The sequence below is a fragment of the Lampris incognitus genome, chromosome 2 (genome assembly GCF_029633865.1).
Source record: "Lampris incognitus isolate fLamInc1 chromosome 2, fLamInc1.hap2, whole genome shotgun sequence".
Classification (NCBI taxonomy): Eukaryota; Metazoa; Chordata; class Actinopteri; order Lampriformes; family Lampridae; genus Lampris; species Lampris incognitus.
Genome location: NC_079212.1, coordinates 136,371,007 through 136,384,038, shown reverse-complemented (window position 1 = coordinate 136,384,038; position 13,032 = coordinate 136,371,007). Strand labels below are relative to the sequence as shown.

At 40.5% G+C, this 13,032-nt stretch overlaps 1 protein-coding gene across 1 annotated transcript in view; it reads left to right on the top strand.

Annotated features, from left to right (window-relative positions):
- The window catches only part of LOC130107348 (receptor-type tyrosine-protein phosphatase gamma-like), a 441,957-nt gene that overhangs the window by 291,354 nt on the left and 137,571 nt on the right, over window positions 1-13,032 (top strand). The gene's annotated exons all lie outside the window — the stretch shown is intronic.

The following is a 13,032-nucleotide window of genomic DNA, read 5'->3' as shown; positions in this document are numbered from 1 at the left end:
ATCCCCACATCCTGTTGATTTTAATCTCCAGGTCTTTGTACTTGCTCAGCTTCTCTGTGACTTTTACTGAGGTGTTCTTTTTTTCCGGATGGTATTGCCATGTCGATGAGCATGCAGCTCTTTTCCTTCCTGTCCTTGATAATGGTGTTAGGCTTGTTGGCTTTCATCTCTCTGTCAGTGTGGATGGGCATGTCCCAGAGGATGGTGACATCATTGTTCTCAGTGACTGTTTTTGGCTGATGTTCATACCACTTCTCAGTGGTCTTGTAACTCCTGCAGATCTTCCAGTGCAGGTATACTGCTGCCTTGCTGTGCCTGTATATGTACTCAGTCTTTGCCAGTTCCGGGCAGCCTGGGACAATGTGGCCAATGATTTACTTGTACATTCCACAGATTCTGCATTTTGGGCCTGTTCCATCGTTGATGATGCAATGGTGATAGGATCTGGTTGCCCGGCTCTGGTCTTGTGCAGTGTTTATCAGGCCCTCCATCTCTGCTTTCAGTCTGGTGCTCCTCAGCCACTGGTGTGTCTTTTGTTGGTCCACATCTGTGTCTTTCATTCTTTTTGGGTACTTCCCTTATTATTATTATTATCATTATTATTATTATTTCTTTCGTGTTTCCTGTTTTACATCCTCTTAGAGATGTAACGGTATGAAAATTTCATATCACGATTATAGTGACCAAAATTATCACGGTTATCAGTATTATCGCGGTATTGTTAAAATGTGCTGAAAATGTTCAAAAAGTACTAATACACACACGGAAATCATTTCACCAAGTTTTATTTTGAAAACCACAAATAAAATTAGCAGCACTATGCACTTTTTGTTTGCATAAACATTAAAATAATAAAAATAAATAAAATAATAACATTCCTTATGTAAACATATGAAAAAAAACATACAAATGTGCATTAAAGACGTCACCATGTGGCCATGAGAGGTAACTGCACTTTGTGCATATTGCAAATAAGAAAACAGCAACCAAAAAGACATTTCTTCACATTGTCTGTGAATGTTCTCATTCATCCAGGTCATGGTTATCCAAAGGAGTTGAATCAAGTGCAACTGGACTTGGTATATATCCGTGAAGACGTTTCGCCTCTCATCCAAGAGGCTTTCTCAGTTCGTGCCTTTCTTAGTTACTTTAAATAATGTTTATAATGTTAACATTGATAGCTTTGGATATAATCTGCATTAGGAATGCTGTTTTGGTATAGATAAGCATATGAAACAGTTTTATTTAGCTCAGTGCTCATGTTGAACATTAGGGCTACTGTCACTTTAAGAAGATCGCAAATTTCTGTGTACGTGAACCAGCAAGCATCTAGATTTGTGAGTGCTGAGTTGGCGGTGATTTTGGAGACTGACGCTATACAGTTTTCTTACCGTAGCCGTAGTAATAATGTGGCAGTAATAGCCAGCCTTAGTTATAGTTTAAGAAATTATTATTTGATTACTCCTGTATGAAGATGTTGCTGTTGAACCGGAATAAATGTTCGTTTTGTTATCTTTTTACACCGGAGTCCTGTGGAGGTTTTTTCCTTGCTTTTCCTTAAGAACGTACTACGCACGAGTAGCTAACTTTAGCCAGTGACACGAGTAGCTAACTTTAGCCAGTGGGACGGACCGTCGGCCCTCACAAAGAGTAACGTTTGGTAACAGGAAAGCTCAAGTTTACATTATTGACAAGCTATTAGCAAGTTAGACATGCAAACCATGACATTTTCCCCCATTCCGAAGTCCCCACATCAGGCATTCAGCTAAAAGTTAACTTACCTTGCATTCGCTGTAAAGTTGTGGATGGTGGTCACGGAGATGACTCATAAGATTAGAAGTGTTGCCCCCTTTCGCAGCAATTCTCTTTCTGCATGTTCTGCAGACAGGGTAACCATCTTCGATCAATTTTCCCTCAGCACTCTTATAAAAACCAAAATACGACCACACTTCAGACTTCGTCCTCTTAGTAGGCGAAAAAACCTCCCGAGCGCCGTCACTGCCTGTGCCTTCCATGTTTCATTGAGGCGAAACAAACCCACGTTGCATGCTGCGCCTGCGCGCCTGCGTCTGAGACACTATGCTGGACAGTATTTACCATGAGTTTTTCAAAGCACGGTAATCAAACACAGTTTTAACGATAATTAAAATTTGAAACGGTAATACTAACTGTCGGGAATTTTACCGCGGTTAATCATTAAACTGGTAACCGTTACATCCCTACATCCTATCGAGCCAGGTCCAAACTTTGGACCTGAGGCACTATAGGGCAGATGTCACTTGATTGACAGTACTTGTTGTATTATGTGGGCTGTTCCAAGTAGGGTGATCTTCTGGACTGCATGGATGTTGATGTTGTCTGGGATACAGTTGGTGAACTTTTCCATTCCCTTCATGAATCCTAGAGCTCCGATGACCACTGGTGTTGTTTCGGTCTTCATACCCCATATCCTCTTGATTTCAATCTCCAGGTCTTTATACTTGCTCAGCCTCTCTGTGACTTTCACTGAGGTGTTGTTGTTTTTTTTTTCCGGATGGTATTGCCATGTCGATGAGCAAGCACCTCTTTTCCTTCCTGTCCTTGATAACAATGTCGGGCATGTTGGCTTTTATCTTTCTGTCAGTGTGGATGGGCATGTCCCAGAGGATGGTGACGTCATTTTTCTCAGTGACCGTTTTTGGCTGATGTTTGTATCACTTCTCAGTGGTCTTGTAACTCCTGCAGATATTTCAGTGCAGGTATGCTGCTGCCTTGTTGTGCCTGTATATGTACTCGGTCTTTGCCAGTCCCGGGCAGCCTGAGACAATGTGGTCGATGGTTTCTTCGTACATTCCACAGATTCTGCATTTGGATCTGTTCCATCTTTGATGATGTGATGGTGATAGGATCTGTTTGCCAGGCTCTGGTCTTGTGCAGCGATTATCAGACCCTCCGTCTCTGCTTTCACTCCGGTGCTGCTCAGCCACTGGTGTGTCTTTTGTTGGTCCACATCTGCATCTTTCGTTCTTTTTGGGTAATTCCTGTGCATTGCTTTGTCCTCCCAGGTTTTTTGCAGTTGCTGCTGACCATGGTGTTTTGCCTTCTGCTTCACTCATTTGGCGTAAATAGTAGTTGCCTCATTTTCTGTTGGGGTTTCTGGGACATCAAGCTCTTTCTTGAATTGTGCAGCCTCTTTATTGACGGAGTAGATCTGATGTTTTACTATTCTGTTTTTGTCTATTATTATTATTATTATTATTATCATTATTATATATCAAATGTTCTGCTTTAATAGACAGCCATTAATAGTAGTTTATAGGTGAAATAAACATCGGCGATGTTTTATGAAGTTTATTTTACCTATAAGCTACTATTAATGGCTATTACAGCAGATAATAGAGATAGATAGATAGATAGATAGATAGATAGATAGATAGATAGATGATATACATATATATTAATAAATCACTTTCAGACCATCACTATACGTATTTACCTATTTTGATATACTTTATTGATCCCCATGGGGAAATTCCTCTCTGCCGTGCAGCGCCCGGAGACCAACTTCAGTTCATCTTGCCATGCCTTGGTCAAGGGCACAGACAGGAGTACTAACCCTAACATGCATGTCTTTTTTCTTCTTCTTTTTTTTTTTTACAGAGCCACACATCCATGCAGCACCATTCATTCTACAACTTGTTTATTCAAAATGATGGGGCCTGCCATATAAGTGTCTTACTACAAATGTGAAACCTTACCTGAGACTCCTTGTCTCTGTCCCTCTGTGTTGTTCCTGCTGCCCTCCACAGATTGTTTTACTGGTGTTGTCTAATGGCACAATTATAGAACAGTTTTATTAGCCCTTCTTTATTTTTCTGCGGGGACTTAATCAACTAGTATTTGTAATATTACAGGGGTCTTCGTACTTACACAGAGGCTTTTTGAGCCTACAAAAAAATGTCCTGATGTCCACCCTTTTTCTTTTCTGTGCCATGTTTTGGTAAACCGTGAACTGGCTCACACACACACACACACACACACACACACACACACACACACACACACACACACACACACACTCACACACACAGGATGCAGTTTAATTATGGAAGGAATTAATATACTTTCAATTACCTTTATCATAACGCTAATATAGTCCATAATGAGCAATGGGTGTTAATGTGGGCTAGTGGAGGCTATAACGTTATCATAAGTTCACAGTAGCTAGCTAATGTTAGGTGGCATTAATTTAAATAATAATAACAACTTTTATTTATATAGCACTTTTCTAAAACAATGTTACAAAGTGCTTTACGAAGAAATAAAACCAGACAAGGCAAAAATAAGAACAAGACCAAATAAGTATAGCTAATTAAACGTTTACGTTAGCTAGACGATCGTTACCATGTAAGATGTACATACGCTCCTACACAGCCACTTTAAACACTCACCATCAGAAACCGGAATTAATCTTTGAATTTTTAAATTAATATAACCACAACATAAACGGCTGTCTCAAATAACAACCCATCTCACATAAAGGACGGGTGCACTACGCAGTTCAAACAAATACACGCACGGCTATTATTGGAAGTTTTATGGGTATTATCAATGTAACATTAGCTAGCAAGCTAACTTAAATATGGATCTGGCTGGGGATAAGTTAATTTACTTAAGGCAGTTAACACAGGCTGGTTATGTTTTTAAACCGTTTATTCTCTTGATGGGTAGACTTTATCTTTGTTTGAACAAAATTACACACAAGGTATCGGTCACGGGACTTGCCTATGGCGCTAGCAGTCACACCAGCCACTAGACTCACTCACTGAAGACACAACTCTGACGCACTACAGAGATGTAATCTGGGAAATGTAGTCCAATAGCAAGCAAATGTATCAGGATGAAGTAAACCGTCAACTTCATTTCCCAAATTCCCACTTAGTTTAGTATATGCAACAGTTCAGATCACTGAGCAGGATACATAGGGGGACATAACGTTCAAAAAGTGGGTTTGTTTTGTTTTGTTTTTCTCCCGATTGTACTTGGCCAATTACCCCACTCTTCCGAGCCATCCTGGTCACTGCTCCACCCCCTCTGCTGATCCGGGGAGGGCTGCAGACTACCACATGCCTCCTCCAATACATGTGGAGTCGCCAGCCGCTTCTTTTCACCTGACAGTGAGGAGTTTCACCAGGGGGATGTAGCGTGTGGGAGGATCATGTGATTCCCCCCAGTTCCCCCTCCCCCCCGAACATGCGCCCCGACCCACCAGAGGAGGTGCTAGTGAAGCGACAAGGACATACCCACATCCGGCTTCCCACCCGCAGACACAGCCAGTTGTGTCTGTAGAGACGCTCAACCAAGTCGGGAGTAACATGGGGATTCGAACCGGCGATCCTCGTGTTGGTAGGCAGCGGAATAGACCGCCACACTACCCAGACGGCCTAAAAAGTGTTGTTTTTATGTGAGAATTATTTCAAAAGTGGAGTCAGCTTCTATTTAATACATATTTTCAATTACATAATTTATTTAGAAATAATTTATGGGGGGGGGCAACTTGATGTTTTTCAGAAATTGGAGGGGACACATCCCCTCTGACCCCCCCGGGATCTGCGCCAAGTTTGTTCCTAAGCACATAAGAATTTGTGTGGGTGTGTGCCTCAGAAGTGCTTATTCCTTTTTGTTTTATTTCCTCTAGTGGTTGCTAACTTTCGTGCCCCTCTCAAACTCATTCTGTCTTTGGTAACCTGGATATGGATGAAACTGTGGGTGTGTGTCTGTCGCAGCACATGCGCAACCATGCTGGCATAAATAAAGTTTTTTTTTGTAACATTTGGCAGCCCCACAGCTAATAGTTTGAAATTAAGTTTGTGTGTGTGTGTGTGTGTGTGTGTGTGTGTGTGTGTGTGTGTGTGTGTGTGTGTGTGTGTGTGTGTGTGTGTGTGTGTGTGTGTGTTGTCTAAGGCTGAGGTATACCTGGGGCCTGGCTGGGTTGAGGATATGGTCATGTAAGAAAGAATCTCTCCTCCTGGAATAATAAATTGAAATCTCTCCCTCCACATGCAAAGATGATCCCACACACCAATGAACCGAGCAAGGGGCGATCCAATAAACAAATTAGAAATGGTTTTTATGTGACAGTGTTTCTTTGTGTGTCTGTGCCTGTATTTTATTTCTGTCTGTATGTTGATATATTAGTGTCTCTCCCTTATTCAATTCAGATTTGACACATCACTGTGTGGAAGAGCTTTTGTATGTATTTTAAAAAGCTTTGAATGTCTTTGGAATCAGAGTTTATGGCAATATAAAACTCGCTCTCCTTCTCACAGTGTGTTTACGTAGTGACTAGATTGCCGTCACTCCTTGGTGGCACATATTAATTAAATCATCTCACTTACCACACAGGACAAATTGGCCCTATCAGCTTGGCTGAGCTTGGGAGGCCTTAGGTCCCGGTGGTTTTACAACCCGCTGTTGCAGTGCTCTGCAGCCTCTGATTAAAATAAATGGTAGTGGTAAACAGCTGTCATTACCCTTTTTATTTGTTAATTTAAGGCCTTACGTGGCTCTACCATTCATCTGGCACTTGGCTAGATGAGCCAAGCTGCAAAAAGACCTAGAAGTGGTTCTCTGAAGCTGGCGTCCAAATAGTCCAAAGTTTATACTTACTCTCCATTGCTCTTAACGTGACTCTCACTGACGCTCATTTAAAATCAAGATTTTTTAACGTGAATCTCACTGACGCTCATTTAAAATCAGATTTTACTCTTAACGTGAATCTCACTGACGCTCATTTAAAATCAATTTTTTTCAAGACATTATTTTTTTTGCATCTTGCGCATCTTTTTTTCTGAATTTCTGAATTTACAATCATTAACATAATGTTGTCTCCTGAAAATAAGTATTCACAAAGGAGCAGACCTGTTAATATAAAACAAGACAAGGAGTGTGGGTGGCATGAATACAAATGTATATGGGTATGTGTAACAAAAATGGAGCTGGCTAAACCCCTGACATCCTGAATTAAAGGATGAAACAGACTCTTCCCATTTTACTTGTCATGCTTTGTGAATTGAGCTTTCACTCAGTTGGCTGAAATCGGTTGCATGGAGCACTTGCAAATGTGGTAGTTGATATCCGGAGAGATTTGAGGAGGGTAGTATCAATCATTTGCCTAAACAAGCCCAAAGACTCAAGAGGAGAGGTGCAGGTTGTGTCAAAAGAATGTTTAATGATCCTATTATACCAACTAAACCCCTTCTAAATCCCTTAAAAGATAAAAGATGTTTGTCTGCTCAAATGCAACCCAGAGAGCATATTTTGGCAAATCGCTGAAATATAGACTGAAAGAGGACAATGGTTGGGTGAAACGTTAATGTTTTCTAGATATAAATGGGAAGATGCTTTTTTATCGCAGCATATATCTCAACATTGGGTTACAGCTTGCGCACATTGTTTAATTTGTAAAATTTATCTTAGATATTGTAGAGGGCAAAAGAACCAGCTTTCACGTTTCATTAAGTTGCTTGAACTAAAATTAAGTGAGACTCAGTCCAGTGATGTTTGAGCAATTAGAGGATTAAGTAAGTTGGTCTAAGCATAAAAACTAGAGACATCCCTTGATGTCAATGGATGATGGCTAGTATGCTCTTTGAAGCAGCTGGCAAGCCTGGCTAACTAAGTAGCTGGTAGGCCTAGAGGTAGCACACTTTCACCTTAGTAATTCATTACTATTGATTTTGATTTTTCAGCTACAAGTGAAAGAAGGATCTAGCTAGGTTAATTGAATTTTGGGGCTACAGGTAGAAAGAAATGAATAACATATCATTAGAGCTCTTTGTAATACAGAGTTGATAAACTTTTTGATAAATTATGAAACTGTAAACATTGCATATTTTAACATGTTAGTGAATTTTCAAGTGTTAATTTGCTCACAATGGTGTGTGTGGATGTGTTGTCAGTGAGCGACAAGAGCGCATTTTTCCCTGATCTGCTGCTTGTCAGTGGTGGTCAGGGGCAAATACACTTTATGCTAAGATAACAATTGCTAGCGATTACTAAATGCAGTTTCAAAACTGATCAAAATCCATTTGAACCAATTCATAAATTTATAAGATAGCAATCTGCAAAAGCAAGAAGAGTCCATATAAGTGTTGGACATAATTAAAGGGAATTATTTTACTCCCCTATTCATTTTTACATCAGATAGGGTTTGATCCAGAATCTCTTATTTGGGATTGATATTTATTGGTTTATTCTCTTAAACATTCAATATTTATAGTTGGGTTGTACTTTTTTTCATATCAGTACAACTAGTACTTCAGCTACTGCGATCACTGCTTCTACTCGTAGTAATAATAATAATAATTAATAATGATGATAATGGTAATAATAAAAGAAAGTATGCAAAATCTACTTCCATGATAATTTAAGGTTTAAATTGCCAGTTGTTTCATAACCTTGTGCCACTATTTATTGAGACATTTGCATTTTGGAGTAGATTTAAAATTGTTGTGTACTGTGTTTCTGCTATGGGCTTACTTTAGCTTGATTCTGTCCTAGTTGGGATTAATCCCAGGTAACATTGAGGCATCCTTGATCTTCTGCCTTTTAAGGTCATAAGAAATGGATCAATACATTAGTGCCATTCTTGAAATTAAATACAGCAGCTTCAAAGTCAAGGTAACAAGCATGAGAATGTAAACCATGATGGAGACCTAATATCACCTCACGCTGCTCTAAATGTATTACCACCAATGATGTCAATTAGGCGGTATTTGCCGACGCTGCTAAACTGCACCACAAAGCTGCTTCCTATTCAGCACGGCGCCTACCACTTGAGAAATTAACCACAACGGTTATGAAGAGAAACAGAATTCACTATATGTAATTGGCTGTTGGTTGGTTTTTAGCAGTTTGCAGAGAATTTCAGAAGATATTTTATTAGCAATGTCTAAATCAATGAAGGATTTGGTCTTCACTGTCATGGAGTGATGAAAGAGAGTGTTCCTCGGTGGTTTGCCTACCCCCCCCCCCTTCCTTCTCTGCATGACCACTGCCCTAGATATAACACAGCATTGCTCAGACTGAAGAATCACCTGCCAGCACTGTTGTGCTCCTCAAAAAGAAAAAAAAGGGGGGGGGGTTCCTTCCTTTTTGATGATTTTGAGACATGTAAAGTCCACTTCATGGCATCCAAGAGCAAAAACTTCATTGATGTAAACACTGCTAATGAGTTATCGTCTGCCATTCACCACACATTGCTGTACAGGACAAGGGCACAATGGGAGCATGTCCTCATTTTTATCTTCAGTGTGACTTGATGGAATAGGGAAAGTAATCATCATATAAAGACACATTCCTCAAAATGAAGTAACACTCTCTGCCTGTTAAGGATCTTCACTTTTTCCACCTAGCCGCCACCTGCACCCAAACCAGTAAAATGGTCATTCTGCATTTCGTAACTCTCTGGACTCGAATATGTCTGCCATGAAAGAAGTCCACCCGTTACATTCGTTACACATTTGATTCATAAGAAGTTAACCCCAATAAATGAGAGATAAAAAGAAAGAAAAGCGCTCTGCAAAAAAAGATAGATGGATGTGAAATAGCACAAGCAGTAGTGGATTGGGGTAGAAGAGAACGTGGTGTGTTGGGTGGGGGGGGGGATGTCACGTTGTAGCATGGTTTCTTTTTTTTTTATTTCTTCCGCTTTGTCACTGCAATATATGTCCCCTGGAGAGTGGAGAAAGACAGGGAAAAGAAGAAGAGAACCAGCGAAAGAATGAAGAGATGGAGGATTTCAATTGAGAGAGAGGCGGAGAAAGAGAGTAGAGACGAGAGCATTACAATGTGAGGCCCTGTGGCTAAAGATCTCGAGGGACCACGCCTGTGGGCTTTGAAACAAACATTAATAATAAAACGCTAATTCCCTCTGTCCCTTCTTTCTCTCTCTCTCCTTCTTGTCGATGTCTGGCCAACCCTTTCTCGCAATAGGTTTCCACTACCCCCAGAATTTGCCTTTATCTCGCCGTCCCTCTTTTACTTTTGCATTCACAATATTTCTTTCTTTCTGCCTTGTCTTGTATCCAAACAAGCCCTGCATTGATGTTCTTGTCATTATCAACTACAACTGCAAAGTGAATATTTTGCAATGAAGAAGAAAAAAAAACAAGTTGTTGAACTATATGATGAATTCAAAACAATTTCTAACTTTCCCTGAGTCAAACTTCTCTTATCTTTGAGCTTACCTCTGAATCACTCTTTCTGTCAATTCACATTGACTTTTGTGTCAACGGGTCAGTGTCCGAACAAATTCCCCATGGTCATTCAGGAATACAAATATTCCAATTTGTCTCATTTCATTCTCTCTGTCTCTGTCTGTCTTTCCTGGAACGTTCCCTGGTGTTTTTATTTTGATATATGTCTGCAAACCCCCTCCATCTTTCTCTTGTAAGGGGAAAAACTGATGGAGAGTAAGACGCCAGCATTGAATACTGCCATAGCCTCTGTGGGAGCAAGCCAGTAATCTCCCATAGGCTTATATTGAACCTTCAATTTGGCCTTTGCTGCTAGGTGTCGGTGAATTGGGAAGTGTGGATTCTCTTAGAATGCCTGCAAGTCTGTTGGGCTAAAATGCCAACGTTGTTTATTATGAAGAATTAAAATATCCCCACATAAATTTCAGTTTAGTAACCATGATAACCCATGTTAACTCGTATCCAGTGTTGTTGTTTTTTTTGTCAGCCTATAACTCTCAGGTGAACACAGTTTCAAGTGTGGCATCTTAGCTAGCATCTTAGCTAACTGATGCTGATCGTGAGGCTCATGAGTATTAAAACTATACAGCCAATTCAAGGAAACATGTTACATGACACTATATAATGATGCCCTCAAACCCGTGAATATTAATTAGTGAAAACCCCAAAATGGCAGATTTTTACACAAATTAAGGGAGGTGGCAGCCTCTGAATAGTGCAGCAATTTTCATCAATGCACATGTGTATCACTTCACAATCATGTGGATAACAAAAAAATAACTTAAAAATACTAGTGTAAATGGCTTATGGGGGGTTGTTCTCCATAGAGCCTAATCCTTTCTATACTCCCCGTGCTCAGCAGTGCCAGTAAGCAGCTGAATGAGAGTTACCTTGCTTCTCTTTAGAAATGCTTTGATACTGCTGATTAACTGGCCTTAAAAGTGTCAGAACCAAGGACTGTAATGCAGCTTTATTAAGGTTGCTTGTACAGGTGAAAGGATGAAGCTGATTTAGGAAGAGACAGGTGACTGTGGGGTTAAGGAATGACCAAAGTAGGCAGTGGACAGGTGGGAGCAGAGGGGAAAGGGGATGATGGGAAAACAGGGGTCATGCCTGGACAACCTCAGAGCCTTTCATTCAAGGTGTTGCGGACTCTGGAGGTGTCTTCCGGCAACTTGCTTATTTTAGGTTTAAAAGAAACCTTCCCTCTCTTCACATACACACACAAACACAGACTCACAAAGAAACCTACATAGCATGCTGAAATGCAGTATCTGATACACTCACTTACCAACTGAAAAAAACTGCTGCTAAGAATATATATATACATATATATATATATATACATACACATATAAAGAGGATGTGATATAGAGGATAGGCAGTATATTAACACAACATAGTAATGGATATTTATTTAGCTAGCAAGCAGTGATTGGCCCACCGAAGGGCATCAAAGATGGTCTGCCAGTGAAAGATGGTAATCTGATGGACAGTGGAAATCATTGTGATTGCCACTTTAATTCAGCATTGTCCAGGGCCACTTTTTAAGAAGGCAGGAATCAAAATAGTTTCTTTTCTCAAAGTCTTTACTTTAATTAAAAAAAAGAATGAAATAAATGTACTCTGCAAAATCTGAAATGAATTATTCTGTTATTCATTTTTGCTTTTAGAAGTATAATTTCTAAATTAAAAATTTTTTAGGGCAACCAGGTGGTGTGGCAGTCTATTCTGTAGCCTACCAACACAGGGATCACTGGTTCGAATCCCCGCGTTACCTCCGGCTCGGTCGGGCATCCCCACAGACACAGTTGGCCGTGTCTGTGGGTGGGAAGCCGGATGTGAGTATGTGTCCTGGTCGCTGCGCTAGCGCCTCTGGTCGGTCGGGGCACCTTTTTAGGGGGGAGGGGGAACTGGGGGGAATAGCATGATCCTCCACGCGCTACGTCCCCCTGGTGAAACACCTCACTGTCAGGTGAAAAGAAGTGGCTGGCCACTCCACATGTATCGAAGGAGATGTGGTAGTCTGCAGCCCTCCTCGGATTGGCAGAGTGGGTGGAGCAGCGACCAGGGATGGCTTGAAAGAGTGGGGTAATTGGCCAAGTACAATAGGGGGAAAAAATCCAAAAAATGAAACATTTTAAAAAAGTTTCAATCACAAGATTTTACTTTAGTATTATATAAGAGATGAATTTGTTAATGTCAAATAATGTCCACTTTACCATCCGACTGTTGAAACTTAATTTAGATGACGTTTTTTTGAATGATCGATGTGATAAAAGCTGAGATGGAAACTGGACATATTTCGGCAAAATCCCCAGACATCTTGTCTGGCTGACACGACACCTGTAGCCAGGAGGGAAAGGGCAAATGTTACCTGGAATGGATGTCAGCTGTGCAGTCCAGCTGCGCAATTCAAAAGCCAGAAAAACCCAGTGATCAAGGCCCTATTCATGAGGATACACAATAAACAATCACTTATCACCCTGCATGTGTCCTCATAACACTGTGTCCTTTAATAATTTTTCAAAAACTCCAGCACAATAAACAGCGGGACACATCTTCACAGCGTAGCGGAGGGCCTTAAAAGTATCTTTGAAAGAACTGGTGTTGTTCAGAGATCAACGGCATTCAATAAACAGCCATTTCTTTCCAGTACTTTTAACCCATCAAATCAAATTATATTTGATCTCTGGTAGATATTAGTGTGCAGAGTTGTTGTTGTTGGGGTTTTTTTTGTTTTTTTTAGCATGAAACAAATGGCAGCACTAGACATATAGGGTTTTAAACTTGT